Here is a 17,777-nt window from a genome sequence, read left to right as displayed (position 1 = left end):
GTAATATATTTACATAAAACCTTCAATGCTGATACAAATGACTTCACCACACCTTTAAACAGGGGGGATGTTGTCCGGTTGGCCGAGGGAACGGGAAGAGTGCTCTACAGGGGAAAACGGGGGCAGAGAGGTTAGAAGCTGCTGCAAAAGGGGGGAACGGGTCAGTGTGGTGAGGATGACTCATCCCCTGGGAACAGAAGGGTTGAGAAGGAGCAAGCCTGGGTGGGAGAAACCCCCTTCCATGGAGCTGGCGTGGCAGCTCCCATCCTCTCTCCCCTTTAGGTGGCAAAATATCAGGTTAGGTCAGGATCTGCTGTGGACATTGCACTAGGCAGCCCTTTTAAAAGGGGCTGGTAAGGAATTATTCCCTCACCACCAGATTGGCCGAGGCAGAGTAGTGGCTTTTCCCCTTCGCCACAGCAGGTTCAGGGAGAGCTTTGTTGATGTGAGGCATGAAGGGAGGTAGGCTATATGTGCAACTTATTATGTAAGTGCGGGGCAGATGTCTAGTGCAGGTAATCCATAGGGAAGCTATACCATGACCAGATAAATGGCCTGGTAAAGGACTTAAAGAGGAGGTGTAGATAAAGGAATGGGAGGAGGATTCAGGACTCCTATGAATGATATGGCAAGGCAGACAACCCCCCTTTCTTATAGCCCACCTTAACCCTCCTATCATGGGGGACAGATGGTAAAGTCCCAGCAGTGGGTTGCCTTGGGGACCTGGATGGAAAAAGAGGGGGACTGGCAGAAGTCCCCTGGGTAGTTATTGAATGAACATGGAGTTACCTGCACTGTCTACTTTATCTGCTGGGTAGTACCAGACATCTAATAATAAAGTTGTGGCCTGATTAAAACCATATCAAGGGTCTCCTGTCTTTCTTTTGGTATTGCCAGACAATTACATACATGTAGCAGTCCCTAGGGTGCACTACTCTTATTAAATATACCCTGGGCTCTCCACATAAGCAAAAGGACTTTCAGTTTTTAAGATCTTGTCTGAATAATCTACAACATAACTCCTGCATGGAACTCAATCTATCTACCTTGAGGAAGGAGGGCTGAAGCAACCATGTGTAAACCTGGTTTTGACTCCAAGGAGACTAAAGATTTAAAAACCCTGATGCTTAGTTCAGTAAGCTAATCCTTCCACTAGAGTCTAAAAGCATCATTGCTCTTGGATATCATGCCTTATCTCTCATTTTTTTTCCTGTTTGTTTCTCTCTTTCTAGAAAATGCCTTTCCTATAATCTCTGAATATTTTTTCTTAAAGAATATAGAGACAACATATCTCACCCAACTCTGGGGTCTGTAAATGGTACTACTACTTGGATACAGGGATGGATTTTTGTGCTCCAATCTGCTCGTAATAGAGCAGGTTAAAAAAACCAACAACAACACATTTCCACACATTTTAATAATGGAAAGATTTTTTTCGAGTTTTAATTTAAAAGTTTTCCCACAAAATTATATAGCTGGCCAGAAAACAGAAAAATAACCACATCAGATCAGTTTTCTTGAATAATGCATTCAATTTTTCCACAAACAATATTTTAAAAGAAAACATTCTGAGCAGCTATAGCACCTCTTGAAAATAAAGAGGCAACACCTTACATATTAAAAGCAGGGTCCAAATATGAACTAATTAATCCTCACAATATTTGACCTCCCCCTTTAAATTAAAGGAATATTATAATTCAGTGTGTTTTACATCCTTTAGAGTCTGACAGTCTTATGAATAAAACTTCACCTCACCCAAATGTAAGTGGAATAGGGTGAAATTCAGCCCTGTACAGTCAGCAAAAATCTTGTGCATAAGCAGATCATACATAAAGGTTTTACTAGGCCAGTCCTGGGACTTTGGATGATGCCTCTGTGTTCTAAGAACTTCGTTCTTTGTGTTTTTGTGTGAAAAAAATGCTTTCTTTTGTTTGTTTTAAACCTGCTGCCTATTAATTTCATTTGGTGAAGCCTAGTTCTTGTGTTATGAGAAGGAGTAAATAACACTTCCTTATTTACTTTCTCCACACCAGTCATGATTTTATAGACTTCAGTCATATCCCCCTTTAGTCGTCTCTTTTTCAAGATGAAAAGTCCCAGTCTTATTAATCTCTCCTCATATGGAAGCCATTCCATATCTCTAATCATTTTTGTTGCCCTTCTGTTTTCAGAGAACTATCCACAATGACTCCAAATCTCTTTCTTGAGCGGTAACACCTCATTTAGACCCCATCATTTTATATGTATAGTTGGGATTATGTTTTCCAATGCTCATTACTTTGCATTTATCAACATTGAATTTCATCTGCCATTTTGTTGCCCAGTTTTGAGAGATCCTTTTGTAGCTCTTCGCAGTCTGCATGGGACTTAACTATCTTGGAACACTCACACCTTCTCCAGGCTAACAAGGTTGTTACAAAGCTATTTTTTAATTTTGAAAAGACGGCACTACTGAAGTATCCCTTAAGCCCTATTCTGAGAGTTTAAGGCATAAGAGGCATAAGGCCGCTTGTGCTATCCCTCTGCACAGGTTGGCGATGTCACCCAATTGTGTAAACAGAGGTAGGAATGCAAAGAAAGCAAATGGCTGGGTTTTATTCAGACACATATAAGTTTCTCTCTCTCTCTCTCTCTCTCTCTGTATTCACCCAGCTCTATTCACCACACATGGATAATTTTTGCACATTATTGATGTTGCTTTAAAAGTTTCTTGTTGGTTTGGAATTTGCTACTGTGTCAGAATATAGAGACCTCCTATATGGTAATATTGGGGTACCTAAAGGAATGAAGCAAGATCACATTGTCAGACAATTCAGAAAATCACAGTTTCAATTCCCATTCCCCTCTGTGTCAAAGCACACACACTTGCAATACAGCTAATAGAAGAGGGAAAGCTCATTACATTATGAACAGATGACCTGGCCCCATGAAGAATCCAGGATCTTGTGGAAGGCAGAAACCCTCACTCTCATAAACACAAATATATGTGTTTGCACTTTTTCTTGAAGTCAGCATCACACTAAAAAGTATTGTTTGCAATATTTTCTCTCTACTCCAGGTTGGCTTGTGAGGAGGGGAGGATGGGGGATTGGGAAGTGAGAAGCTGACCCATCATTTTGTCCATAAATAAGCAAAAACTGGGAGGGCAAGGATGAGCCAGCCATCCTTCATAAGGCATAGAGTTACAGGGCCCTGGATTGACTACGAGTTTCTGTGACACTTTCTTGGGGTGCCCAGGAAAGTGAGTCACCTTATTAACCTCCTGCCTCCAACCAAAGGAAGAATTGCTTGTGCTTTACTAGGTATCAGCTCCCTGACACCAACTGCCTGTTAGCCACCCAATCAATCTCCTCAGGGCAATGCTAGCCCACACTCTGATTTGCAGGTTAATAATAGGTGCACCCCATTCCCCAAACTCCTTTGAAGCGTTCCCTTGTGATATCCAGCCCCTGCCACAGGCTACTCACAGAAATACTAGGTTTGCTATCCCCAAGGGGACAGTGTTCACACTAGTGTCTTTGATTCAACTGGGGATCAGCTCCTATATAACAGCAGAGAACAGGGATATATTATAGTGAAAATAATCATAAATTTACTATCGAAGATTAAAATGTAAGCAATTCTTCCTCTTAGATGAAGTGGGGTTGGGGGAACAAGGTAATTCAAGGCCCTGGACACCTTGAGAAAGCGTCTCAGTGGGTAGGGAAGAAAGAATCATGGTGCCTTCCTCGGAGAAGGAATTTGTGTTGAGGAACCAGCTATTCAAGACTTACTGAGAAGAATGAGGAAGAGTGCATGAACCCTCGTAACATTTTGATAATTCAGATAAGTTCAGAATAAGCACTAATACTTTTCTGAACCATAACCAACCTGTGCCCCTTTAGAGTTCAGTGAGCATTAGTTATAGTCATTTTTCTGCTTTGATTTTTAAGTGTTTAAATTAATTATGATAAAACTGCTGTAGTTTGATAGATTTATAACAAAATTATGGGATTTCTAATGTAGTACTTATCCCCCTGTGGGGTTTTACTTGTAAATATGTGTTTTTCTTGGCAAAATTTACTTACCTTGTGCACATGGAATGATTTGTTGGCTTCTATATTAGTTTTCCCTCCTACTGACACTCACTTTGCATGTTTACAGCATGGCTTATCTCTTTACTGAAGCTAAAATACACTGGTGGCCGCTAAAATCAATTGTTAAAATATTACTACTTCGTGTGGGCTCTGTAAAAGGTAGCCACAGACTGTATAGCACAGGTATGGATTGTGATAGATCTTGCAACCATGTGCAGTATCTTTGGGGGAAGATGTTGTATTATATTTATGTATCACTGTGGGCCAGGAGCAGTATGTATGATTGGGGAGGGTTACCACAGCTCCTTCAGAAACTAAAATGGTAGGGAAAGGAGAGATTAAGGTGTATCACTTGGGTTTTAAACATCTCCAGAGAGGTACCACCACCTCGAGAGGTTGCATATACTGACTTAAACAGGATTTTCCGGAGAACAACAGGCAAAGAAAGGGATTTGGGCTGAAAAAGGCTTGGTTTAAACTGACAGGACCTTCTTTCTGATCCAGCAAATGGACAGGACCTTTTGTTCAAGGGTCTTGATCTTTGCAAAGGGGTTGAAATAATTGTCCTACTAGGGCTTCATGAGACTGAAGGGTAACCCCTAGAAAGCTTTTAGCATGTATATAGGAACTTCTATTATTTTTACATGTGTTCTCTGTTCTCTGTAATGCTTTTACCTTCAGAATAAATATGACTGCTTACAAAGAGCTGTGTGGCAACTTGTAACTAACTGCTGGCAATACACTGTTCACAGCCATTGTAATGAAAGCAAGGCACAGGCATTGGCCTTTAGGTAGACTGGCTTGCTGCAGAATCACAATGTAAGGCAGGGAGCTGTGCAGCTTTAAAACCTTGGTCAGGAGGGAGAGATACAGGTCTCTTTCCAAAGCTGGAAACCTTAAGTGGTGCTCTCAAAGAACCATGGAGAAGGAATGCTGGTTCAGTTACCTTGAAACTGTGATGGGGTAATTACAAAAAAGTGTCTTGAATCCTTGTGTTATTGTGGACCTACAGTTCCTATACCATTGTGCCTTGTAAGAAATTTTTCCACAGCATCATGAATAAGAGCTAATAAAATATTAGGGGAAATATATACATTTGAACAGACTTGCAAATTATATGGAGTTACTATAAAGGAGTTGCAATGACCCATGGAGAAATTCCCCTTATACAGGAGCAAGCTAAGTGGCAGAGTGCTCTGCAATCCTGCAATTTTGAACGGCAGAGCAGCCAATAGGCAGCCATTTGGAGGTTATCATACATTCGACTAACTCTGAGGCCAATGTGGAGCTTGGAGCTGCCCAGATTCACAAGCCCCAAAGGTGGTGAAGCACAGAACCTAGTTGCTGATTTTTCCTTTAATATCGTACTAGTCCAAGACATCCTGTTAAAAGAATTTTAAATCTTGTGTATAGAAAATGAACATAAGTCATTGATCAATTTTACAGGTCATTGGTATTCCATCACAATTGCAAACACTTATGCACATGCTAAGCTTTCCACATGACTAGTCAAAGAGACTCCTCATGCATAAAGTTAAGTATAGCTGTACGTATTTACAGGATCAGGGCTTTAGTTAATGTCTTCAGGATAATGAGAATCATTACTCTCCCAACTACAGCTCTGGTTCAGGAAAGTGTTCATATTCAGGAAGAGCATTCATAAAGCACATTCATAAATTCTATTGAAGTCAATAAGACATAAGCCCACATTTAAAATTAAGCTTACCTGAATCAGCCCTAGTTTTTCATGATATTTAGAGGGCTTGATCCAAAGCCCACTGAAGTCAGTAGGAGCATTTACATTGACTGATCAGGTCCATATTTATCTGCATTAAGAAACAATGTCTCAACGTGAGTATAAAAAAAGCAGATGTTCTGCCTTAATTACTCTTTCTCATGCCTACACCAGCCAACTATCAGTCACTCATGAACAACAGTGATATGATCCTTCAGACTGCTCTGAGAAGAGGAGAATTTACTATTCTGAGTCATGTGTGCTTTGGCGAGTCAGCATGCTCACTCTGTCTTTAGCATTAGATATTTTTGGGTAACAGACGGAGACAGTGATTTTGAATTTATCACTCTGGCTAATGTTGTCTGACATGGCTTTATAAACTTGAAGACTGCTTGGGAAAAAAATGTACTCAAGTGCCAAGTTTGGGGAACAATAAAAAGCAATTCTCCCTTAATAGTTCTGTTCTTCTATTGCAAAGGCAACTTTTTCCATAATAGCTTCAGTGGAAAGAAAAGAAATCTCGTCCTTACTTTCCTGCATTATCCCGAAAACGATTTAGACAATTTTGAACCCACTGTAGAATGCTCTGAAGAATGTCTGTCAACGGAACCACGAGCACAATCAGCTTCACCCCCTCCATCGGCATTAAAGCACAAAACCACCATAAAAATGGCACTTGTTGATTTGTGACTCTCCTGCCTGAAGGTGTAAATATGTGTTCATGCATTTCAAGACTATGCTGGTTCCAGTTATATAGTCAAACTGCTGAAAATATTCTGGCAAGTAAATAGGAGAAAATAATGCAAGTGTTTATAAAGCAGATGCACGTAGAAACAGTTCTTCATGAGGCTGGGCCTGTTCTTTACAGACTTGCACATTTTGTAGTCCCTTTCAGCTGTGCAAAATGAATACAAAGTGAGTCTATCAGAAAGGTAGCCTTTTACATCCACTTTGCACAGGTGTAAATGAGTGCACAAGATGCAAATCAGTGAAGAATCAGGCTCTACCTTTCCTGTTTTCCCATATCATTTAAGTTTGTGAAGAAATAGGTGGCAGAGGTTCTGTCTCCCCTGTATATTCATAGTGTGTCACCAGAGAGAATATTTTCTGGACAGGGATGCTGTGCAACATGCAGTGCATAATCAGAACCTTGATATTGTGTTAGCTGGCAAAGTTAGCTAGTGCCTCCCTAATTGTGTGTTTGCTTAAGACATTTTCACCACCCCTAAAATGGTAGTAAATGACATAGCAACCTGACTGTTTTGTTTTGTTTTGTGTATATATATTGTGAAACAGGAAAGCCAGGGAGCAGTGGGAGAGTGCTAGAGGGGAAATATATAAGCTCAAAGCTAATTAAGGTGTGGTTCCCTGTAGACTAGGGAAGGTGGCTGCAGCTTAATTGGAGCACCTGCAGTCAATTAAGGCCCTGTTAGGAACCTAATAAAAACCTCCTGCTTCAGGCAGACAAGGCAAAGGCTGGAGTTGGGAGGTGTGCTGAGAGATTTGGAAGACCTGAGAATTGGAGAAAAGGAGACTCCCTTCCCCTGGTATCTAAGGACTGAGGGTAACCCCACCTAAGGGGGATGAGGGTAAGAAACTGAGAGGGGCTGGAACTCAGAGCAAGGAGCAAACCCAGACCCCTTCCCTTCACTACCACCTTCCTGGGCTAGTAGCAGGGCCCTTGGCACCCAAAAGCAGGGGCAAAGGGTGGCATCTTAGCTCCCTGGCAAGAAAAGTGCAGGACCCACCAAACTAAAATTGGCCATCTTGCCACAATGTATAAGACTAGCATGATGAATGAACTGGATAAAGGTTCCTGCAGATCACCTGCCTGGTGAGTAAAGAATAATTAAAGTTGAGAAGAATGTTACAGAACTTTAAATTATCCTTCAGCTGCCTCTTATCTTATGTTGTTGGGACTGGTGCTGGACTCACCTTCCTAGCTGTGTTATCAGCTGACAGTGTTCTGCAGGCATTGTGACAGCAGTAAGTTTTAAGGAGAGGTTTGAATTTGAAAGAGGGTAATGTAGTGGATTTACAAGACTTTTGAGAGGTGGTTATGCCACATATAAAAGGTGGCATACAAGAAAGTATGGAAGTGCTTGTGGGAGAGATGGACTAATCAGCAGTGAAGGCTGGAGACACAAATTGATCACATGATAAGGTAAGATTCATGCTTGATTACAGTTGCTGGGTTCTGGATACTTTTTCTTCATGGTAATTGAGACACCTATATTTATAATCCATTATTCTATGCTGAGAAATAATATTGAAGTATCTTACCTGTTACAGGAAGTGTATTGGGTAAATAGATATTCTCATCACAGTGATTAAACAATATGCCTACAAACAGACAGATGACGTGGGACAGATCTCTTTGTTGTAATATTAATATCTTACACTTAAATGCTGTGAAGTGGTGTCTTTGATCTAGAAGGATTTCAAGCATTTTTCAACTTCCAATGGGGTTGATTTATCCACCAAAGAAATGCAGCAACTTCTGAGATGGAAGGTAGCTGCTGTTAAAACAGCATCAACAGTGAACAATAGGAAATGAAGGAGAATATTGTAAGTAGAGCTAGTCAGGAAAGCTTGAATGGAACCATTTTCCACCCCATTTTGACATTTTCAGAATGAAGTGTTTTGATTTGTCATTGTAAAATGACTTTGTTTCAAAAATTTATTTTTATTTTATTATAATCAATATATTATACTATAATATAAAATAAAAGTGAAATTGAAATGTTTCATTTCGACAAAAAAAATTTCTATCAACCAAAACAATGGGGGGGGGGTGATTTCTTTCATGGAGAATTTTGAAATTTGTGGGTTTGATTCTTAATTAGATTGAACACAAATGTTGAAATTTCAAAATCCCTTGTCAAACGAAATTTCTGTCCTCTGCACAGCTTTAATTGTAACTCATCTATTGGAAAATAAATAGGGGGTCATGAGTAAATAAATGCATAATAATAATTAATAATATAATAACCAAACCCAAAATTTAGTGAAGATGCTAGGGTTAATGTTATCATGCTGAAGAAAAACATCATTATAGTGTATAGTTGTACATCCCATCCTAATGATTGCCCTTTCAATAACATAGTACTAAAGATGGGTGAAATTTTTTTGACAAACTTTTTTTGAAATTTTCAGAATGAAATGTTTTTGGTTTTTTTGGTTTCCACAGATTTTGCTTCCAAATTTCCTTTTGTTTTTTAATCAAAATAATTTCAAATGGTCAAAATTAAAACAAAATATTTCCATTTTGTCAAAACAAAATGTTTCTTTCAGTATGAAACAAAATTGTAATGTATATATTTTGCTTCTCAAACATTTTCAAAAATATTGTTTGTGGTTTGACTCAATTTTTTTCAGTTTTTTCAGATTTGCAAGCAAAAAGAAAAAATCTGTTTGCACAGCACCAATATCACTTGCAGGTGCACTGTTATAATACTGACTCATTGGAGTACCAAAATGGCTTTTTGCATTATCTAATAATTCCTTGAAGCTCTCCCATTAAAATACTGTACAAGCTCAATCCTGTTTACTCCGTGAGTTCTGATGAGGTCAAAAGCGAAGCTGATATGTTTATAATTTTCCTATTCCCATTACTTACTGAAAAGATAATGTGACAAGTAATCTAGGATACCATGAATGCTGCCGTACAGATATTATGAGTATGTCCTCACTTCTTAATAGCTTCAGCAAACAAAAGAATCTGTAGGACCCCATCAATGTACTAGATGAATGCATCATAAGTATTTGTGGATTTATTCTCACAACACCCCTGTGAAAGAATGTCCCCTGCAACCGCACCTATAAAATGGAATAATAGTTGTTCAGAGAAACTAAGTGATTTGCCCAAGGTCACAACAGGAAATCTGTAGGAGAGCTGGGAATTGAACTCAGGTCTCCTGAGTTAGTCTAGCTCCTTAACCAGAGGTTGCTGACTTTTCCAAGTACTTTTGTGTAGTACATAACTGTGAAGAGATTGTTGGTCAGGGAATTCCTCAAAGACTATTTTTAAAGGAAAAGTTGTCTGTAATCAAGTCTCCTGCGCACTTTTGAAAAGATACAGTGCACTCAGTCTATGCAGATTATTAACCTATTAGGAGGATGCAACTTTGTAAAATTATAAAGCTATTTTGGAGCACTGAGACTGTCTAAACTTTGACAGTTTGATGTGAACTGTATTTGTTTTTAAAATTATAGCAATTTAAGATTGTCTAAAAAGATATGCTAACTGACAATTTAGAGTGAAAAAACAGTTCCTGGGATGATGGGAACCATTAACATTGTAATATACCTTCCTCTCAGGAGGAGGTTTAGTCAATCTCAAGGAGAAGGAAATTAAGCCTAAGAAATACTTTAAAAAAAGAGGATGTTTACTCAGGGCTGGCCTACGCTGAAAAGCAACATTGGCATAGCTACATCTCTCAGCAGTGTGACAAATCCACACCTCTTAGAGGAAGTTAAGTCAACCTAACCCTCGGGGTGGACAGAAATATGTCAATGGAAGAATTCTTCTTTTAACCTAGCTACCACTTCTCAGAGAAGTGAATTACCTACAGCAACAAGGGAACCCCTCCCATCACTGTAGTAAGTGTCTACACTGAAGCACTAAAAACCATACAACTGTAGCCTGCAACTGTGCTGCTGTAGCATTTTAAAGGTAGACAGAGCCTCAGACAGAAGGGTAAGGAGGAAGATCCTTTGTAAGAAACAGGACTATGATAACATAAACATACCTTTTAGTTTATGCCATCAAGTCTAAACAGGGCAGTTGGAGCACAACCCATGAAAGCAGTCCACAGTTCACATCCCTCTAATTTGCATTGTGGCACCATGTAGACAAGCCCCTAGTTAGGTAAGCTTATCACAGTCTGAGAGGAGTTACGGTTTTGTTACATTTAGATAACTCTTACCTGTTATAGCCTCTTATATAATGGAAGAGGGATGTAGGGATTATTAGTGCTGGACAATAGTGGAACTAGAGAGAACATGGGTGAAGATTATCAAAAGTGACTAGTGATTTTTGATGCCTCCTTTTCTGAAGACACCAGGAAGGGGCCTGATATCCATAAATTGGGTGCTGTGAACCTCTGAATTTACACTCTATTTATAGGAACCTAAATGTAGCTTTATGTTCCTAACACCAAAGTATTGACCAACTAGGGAGGATAATTTCAATTGGATTCTGCAAGCCAGTGCTTCATTGGACCTTGAATAGAGGGCCTAGAGGGGGAGTATAGCAGATAGGTCCAGGAAAAGGAGAAGAAAATGTACCAGCTTATGGGTCTTCTCAGGCAGCAAACACAAATGGTATAGACTGTTGATAATCTGCAGGTCCATTTACCTCCCTTGCAGTCAATGGAGAACTCAGTTTCTTCAGCTCCCTACACCCTTCAAAGTTCTACATGGCATTGTGGACCACATTCCTATCCCTACCATTCCACACTGGGGGGATAGCCTAGAAAAATCACAGCTTCACATACACTGAGCTCTGAGATCCATGGTTGATGGATGTTTGGCAGAAATGGATTACAATGGACACAATTATTTTCTACTGTTCTAATTTTGAAGTTCTGTTCCAGTAATTTACTTTATAATTTTGCATTGTATTTTTTAATTGCACATTAACTGTTTTTAGTACACAAATCTTTTATTTCCTGGAAATTCATAGAATCATAGAATATCAGGGTTGGAAGGGACCCCAGAAGGTCATCTAGTCCAACCCCCTGCTCGAAGCAGGACCAATTCCCAGTTAAATCATCCCAGCCAGGGCTTTGTCAAGCCTGACCTTAAAAACCTCTAAGGAAGGAGATTCTACCACCTCCCTAGGTAACGCATTCCAGTGTTTCACCACCCTCTTAGTGAAAAAGTTTTTCCTAATATCCAATCTAAACCTCCCCCATTGCAACTTGAGACCATTACTCCTCGTTCTGTCATCTGCTACCACTAAGAACAGTCTAGAGCCATCCTCTTTGGAACCCCCTTTCAGGTAGTTGAAAGCAGCTATCAAATCCCCCCTCATTCTTCCCTTCTGCAGACTAAACAATCCCAGCTCCCTCAGCCTCTCCTCATAAGTCATGTGCTCTAGACCCCTAATCATTTTTGTTGCCCTTCGCTGGACTCTCTCCAATTTATCCACATCCTTCTTGTAGTGTGGGGCCCAAAACTGGACACAGTACTCCAGATGAGGCCTCACCAGTGTCGAATAGAGGGGAACGATCACGTCCCTCAATCTGCTCGCTATGCCCCTACTTATACATCCCAAAATGCCATTGGCCTTCTTGGCAACAAGGGCACACTGTTGACTCATATCCAGCTTCTCGTCCACTGTCACCCCTAGGTCCTTTTCTGCAGAACTGCTGCCTAGCCATTCGGTCCCTAGTCTGTAGCGGTGCATTGGATTCTTCCATCCTAAGTGCAGGACCCTGCACTTATCCTTATTGAACCTCATCAGATTTCTTTTGGCCCAATCCTCCAATTTGTCTAGGTCCTTCTGTATCCTATCCCTCCCCTCCAGCGTATCTACCACTCCTCCCAGTTTAGTATCATCTGCAAATTTGCTGAGAGTGCAATCCACACCATCCTCCAGATCATTTATGAAGATATTGAACAAAACCGGCCCCAGGACCGACCCCTGGGGCACTCCACTTGACACCGGCTGCCAACTAGACATGGAGCCATTTATCACTACCTGTTGAGCCCGACAATCTAGCCAGCTTTCTACCCACCTTATAGTGCATTCATCTAGCCCATACTTCCTTAACTTGCTGACAAGAATACTGTGGGAGACAGTGTCAAAAGCTTTGCTAAAGTCAAGAAACAAATTCATCTTTATTACTTCATAACAATACTGTACTGTAGGATGCCTAGTTCTACTCTAATCACACATTGCTTGTAGAAGAACAGGACCACAGAACTCATAGGTTCAGTGAAAACCACAGCGTAATAATTACAAATGTACATATGCATGGCATAATTCATAGGCTTGTTAAAACCAAGTGTGATATTCATAAATGCACCCCAAGCACTACACAATTCCTAACAACCCCAAAACTCCAGGGCCGGTGGAGCACCTATTCAGCACATCACATTACTTTCTCTTTCAAGGCCTCAGCCGCATAGTTGTGCATTGAGCTCTTCTAACGGCCCTGGTCATCGGCTGGTCAAAGGCAGCAGACAGCCGTTCCACCTTTTCCCTCCACCCTGGCAGCAACCTTTCCCTCTTTGCTTCACAGCTATTATTCAGAACATAACAGCAGCTATAACCAGTGGGATATTTTTCTCACTGAGATCTAATCTAGTGAGTAAACAATGCCAGCACCACCAAAAACACATTCAACTAACATTCTGCGCCTCCTGAGCCGGTAGCTGAATCTTTTAGCAATGTCAAGGTGGCTAGTGTGGCTTCATGAGGAAAGAGTAGGCTAGATCCCCCTGGATCATTATTGGCATTTCAACTTTGCCAGTGATAACCCACAAGCTGGAAAAGCATGTCCCTGCCTGTAGCTTTCTGTACAGTCATGTGTTCTTAAAGAAACTGATATCAGTGAAACATTGATGGGGATGCACCAATGCTTGCATAACCATAGAAAAGTAGCCAATTCTCTATGGCAAGGAGGGTTGGGGCCAAAATAGGGATGTGCGTGCCATCTATCACCCCACCACAGTTCAGGACCCCATAGCTGCAAATTCATCCATGATCTCATGCATGTTGCTGAGAGTTACAGTCCTGCATAGCAGGATATGATTAATGACCTACACACGTGCATGACACTGGCCCCCACTGTGGAGTTTCTAACTCCAAACTGATTTCCCACTGAGCAGTAGCAATCTGGTGTTGCAAGCTTCTACAGTGTGATCCTCACTCTCTTTTCATCTGTCAGTGCAGATGTCATTCTGGTGTCAATGTGCTGAAGGGCTGAGCAAGCTTGGCACACAGATCTAGGAATGTGGTCCTTCACCTCCAAATATTCTGCAGCTACTATTGATTGTCCCAAACATGTATTACAATGTGATCCCACCAGGCAGTGCTCATTTCTCAGGTCCAGAAGTCATGTTCCACAATCGGCAACTGTTCCTTGCCACCAACAACCCTGTGTTCTTTTTTGCCATGTCCCTTAGTAATCAGTCCTCAAAGAAATCACCATGTCCCCCATTACTGTAGTATTCCCATGACTCTGCAAATACCAAAGGATAGTTTCTCATATGTTTCCAGTGCTCATGATAACAGTGCAGAGCTGTGCAGATGCCATACTTCTGTCATGGATCGCGGACAGCCACAAGTGTTGCACAGCTTTTTTAGGATTTTAAAAACAGATGCAAAAATGTTGGGATAGGAATGGCATCCCAAGATGGCGGAAGCTGCATTACTTCACCACTTGCTCCCAGCTCCCCTATCCCATATGCCCCATAGCACATTGTGAAAATCCCCCAATAGGCATTGTGCTGGTTGGTAGCAGCTGGCGCACACATTCATGGTGTACTGCACTTTGCATCAGCACAAGAACTACTTGTGAGTATGCACTGTGCCAACTCAAGCAGTCAAGTATGCACACACAAGCAATATATTAACTGTGGCACCTTTACACCAATGTAACTTGTGTCAACCAAAGTTTGTAGTCTAGACATGGCCTGACATAAATATAAAGGGAAGGATAAACACCTTTAAAATCCCCCCTGGCCAGAGGAAAAGCCCTTTCACCGGTAAAGGGTTAAGAAGCTAGGATAACCTTGCTGGCACCTGACCAAAATGACCAATGAGGAGACAAGATACTTTCAAAGCTGGAGGGTGGGGGAGAAACAAAGGTTCTCTGTCTGTGTGATGCTTTTGCTGGGGACAGAATAGGAATGGAGTCTTAGAACTTAGTAAATCTAGCTAGATATGTGTTAGATTCTGTTTTGTTTAAATGGCAGGTAAAATATGCTGTGCTGGGTGAAATGTATATTTCTGTTTTTGTGTCTTTTTGTAACTTAAGGTTTTGCCTAGAGGGATTCTCTGTTTTGAATCTGATTACCCTGTAAGGTATTTACCATCCTGATTTTACAGAGGTGATTCTTTTACTTTTTCTTCAATTACAATTCTTCTTTTAAAAACCTGATTGCTTTTTCATTGCCCTTAAGATCCAAGGGTTTGGGTCTGTGTTCACCTATGCAAATTGGTGAGGATTTTTATCAAGCCTTCCCCAGGAAAGCGGGTGTAGGGTTTGGGGGGAAAGACGTTTCCAAGTGGGCTCTTTCCCAGTTATATATCTGTTTATTGCTGCCACCACCAAGCATCTAAGTCCAAGGGAAAAAGAAAAATAGTTTGTACCTTGGAAGTTTTAACCTAAGCTGGTAAAAATAAGCATAGGGGGTTTTCATGCAGGTCCCCACATCTGTACCCTAGAGTTCAGAGTGGGGAAGGAACCTTGACATGGCCCCATAGTAGATGTTACACTACTGTAAATCACACCCAGGAATGATTCATCCCCCATCAAAGAAAGGATCACAGAAGCATAAAGGAAGCTAACAGCTACCTTCACAGCTCACCCCTGCTCCTGTGCAGCTCAGCCCCTGCTCTTTGGATTCGATCCAGTCTATTTACTATATAGTGACCCATAGCAAATAAATATATGCATCAAAGACTACAGTGTAACTATAGTCTAATGTACATCATGTGAACCACAAACTTGAATGAGTTTTGTGAACAAGTTGAAGCTCAAGAAATAATTTGAGATACTCACAAAACATCAGCCTTCACAGACTTTATCCATTCTTCCTCCTAAGTAGAACTGGGTGGAGAAAAGTAATTACATTTTGAAGAGTATTTATTTCAAAACCTGGTTTCATTCCAATAAAGAATGAGAACCAAAAGTTTTGAAAGTCTCCATGAAAGGGAAAGGAGTTCTGGCTTCAAGAAAGTCCACCTGATGGGCTTTCCTAAAGCTATGGACCCTGAAAAATCTGGGCCCCCAGCATCTGGCCCTGTGGGTTGCCAAGGAGCCAGGTGAGAGAACTGGCAGGAAACTTTGTGTCAGAACTTTGGCAAAATCAAGCCATCTCTGCAAAATGGTTTGATTTCACTGACCTGGCAAAAAATTTTGCTTGAATTTTTCCAAACTTCTAATTATTTAATCTAGATAAATTATTTGTGATGGAAGACACCCCAAAACATTAATCGAATTTGGGAAAGAAATACTATGTTGCCTCACTGCCCTGATATAAATGTGACCTAAAATATACATGAAGCGTATGATTTGCCAAAAATCTTTGTTCAAGAAAATAGGTGCAAGCAACAAGGAAACATGCCTGCCTAATGTGGCAGCTAAGCTTTCATCCTAATGCAGTGAATTGTGTTTTCTGCAGCATTTGTGCCCTTTACATAATTTAAATCCATTCAGAAGGCTTTAACTTCTCTTTTCTTACCAATGTCAAGTATATAATCTTTTGAAATTATGACTATTCAGCTACTGTGGGGGAGATGTATTCGAGTACATCCCCACTGCAATCTATTAAAGGTTTTTAGGGTGACCATATTTCCCAAAGAGAAAACAGGACACCCCCAGCTGCTTGCCCGAGGGCCTCCCACCATGCAGTTGCCGGTCACTGGAATCCTGCACAGGTCCCTCATGCTGGAATGCTCTCCCCCCTGCATTCTGTCCCTCTGCGGGGGGCCTGGCATCTCTGGGATGGGGTGTGGAGGGGGTGAGCACTTTTTTGACAAAAGTGGGTATTTGTCCTGTTTGCTCTTACCATCTGATCGAGTCATCAAGAGCAAATGTGACAAATGCCTCCTTTTGGGAAAAAAAGTCAGGAAGGCCAGGACAGGGCTTAAAATGGGACCGTTTTGGCCAAAACAGGACTTATGGTCACCCTAAAGATTTTCCTTCTCGGATTTCTGACATAGAGCTTCTCCTCCCTTCTGCCCTCCCCCACGAGGTTGGTATACCAGACCCACAATAATTCTCACTTTGCCAAATCACATACCTCATGTTTTGCACACACAAATGGCCTCCTTTCTCAACTTCTCAGCAATGATTTAATGGGAGAGTGTGGTACTGAATTTTTGAATTACTAAGACTTTATTAAGCAGGGTGCTGCGTATACTATGAAGTATTTTCTGTGCTAATTAAAACCAACACACACTTGCCAAGTGACTAAAGTGCATTTAGTGATGCAGTACCTTTGCTTCTCTTATTGTTTGCTTGATTAAATCACAAAGAGTGAGATCTAAAGCAGATTAAAGACTTCCATTGACTTCAAAGGGCTTTGGAGCAGGCCTTAATGGCTCAATCTAACACCACGAAAATTAATGGAAGTATTTCCATTGACTTTAATGGGCTTTGGATCAAGTCGTATTCTGCAATTGATTTACCAGTCATTAGTATGAATTCCCAATAGTATGAATTGGGAATTTTCTACTATATATGAATTTTTTTGTTACATTTGCAACTTTGGCATCTGTAAATTAATACAACTGGTCTTTCCCTGTCTCTGTATATAGGAGGCAGAATATCAACTTTGAAATAAATTAGATGAAAGAGCTGTGTTCGGTACCCCTGTGTAATTTCCATTCAGATTACACAAAACGTCAGATTTCTGTGGAATATATGTCTGAGACTAAAGCCCCCAATTTTCAATGTTAGGATGGAAAGTCCAACAAATTTCCGGGCCCTTCATTACAAAGCTGGATGTGGTCTTTAATATAAAAACTGCGATAATTTATTAGGAATCATTAGTTAGATTTTTTTCCACATATATCAAGAGAGAAGAAGCCTGCTAATCTAACTGATCTAGATAAATACTATAGTGGCAGCATACATAATTGGTCAATTTATTCTTGTTGGGATTCCAGTAGAACAACTACAAACTAATGACATTTTCCACCTAATCCTTTATTTCATCCAGAGGATGATGCTATGGGGTTTGGGTTTTACTGCGTTTTGTTTTTTTCAGAGGAGATTATTAGCTTC

This window comes from Natator depressus, chromosome 2 (genome assembly GCF_965152275.1).
Source record: "Natator depressus isolate rNatDep1 chromosome 2, rNatDep2.hap1, whole genome shotgun sequence".
NCBI lineage: Eukaryota > Metazoa > Chordata > Testudines > Cheloniidae > Natator > Natator depressus.
The sequence above is the reverse complement of the archived record's forward strand: the minus strand, read 5'-3'. Positions refer to the sequence as shown.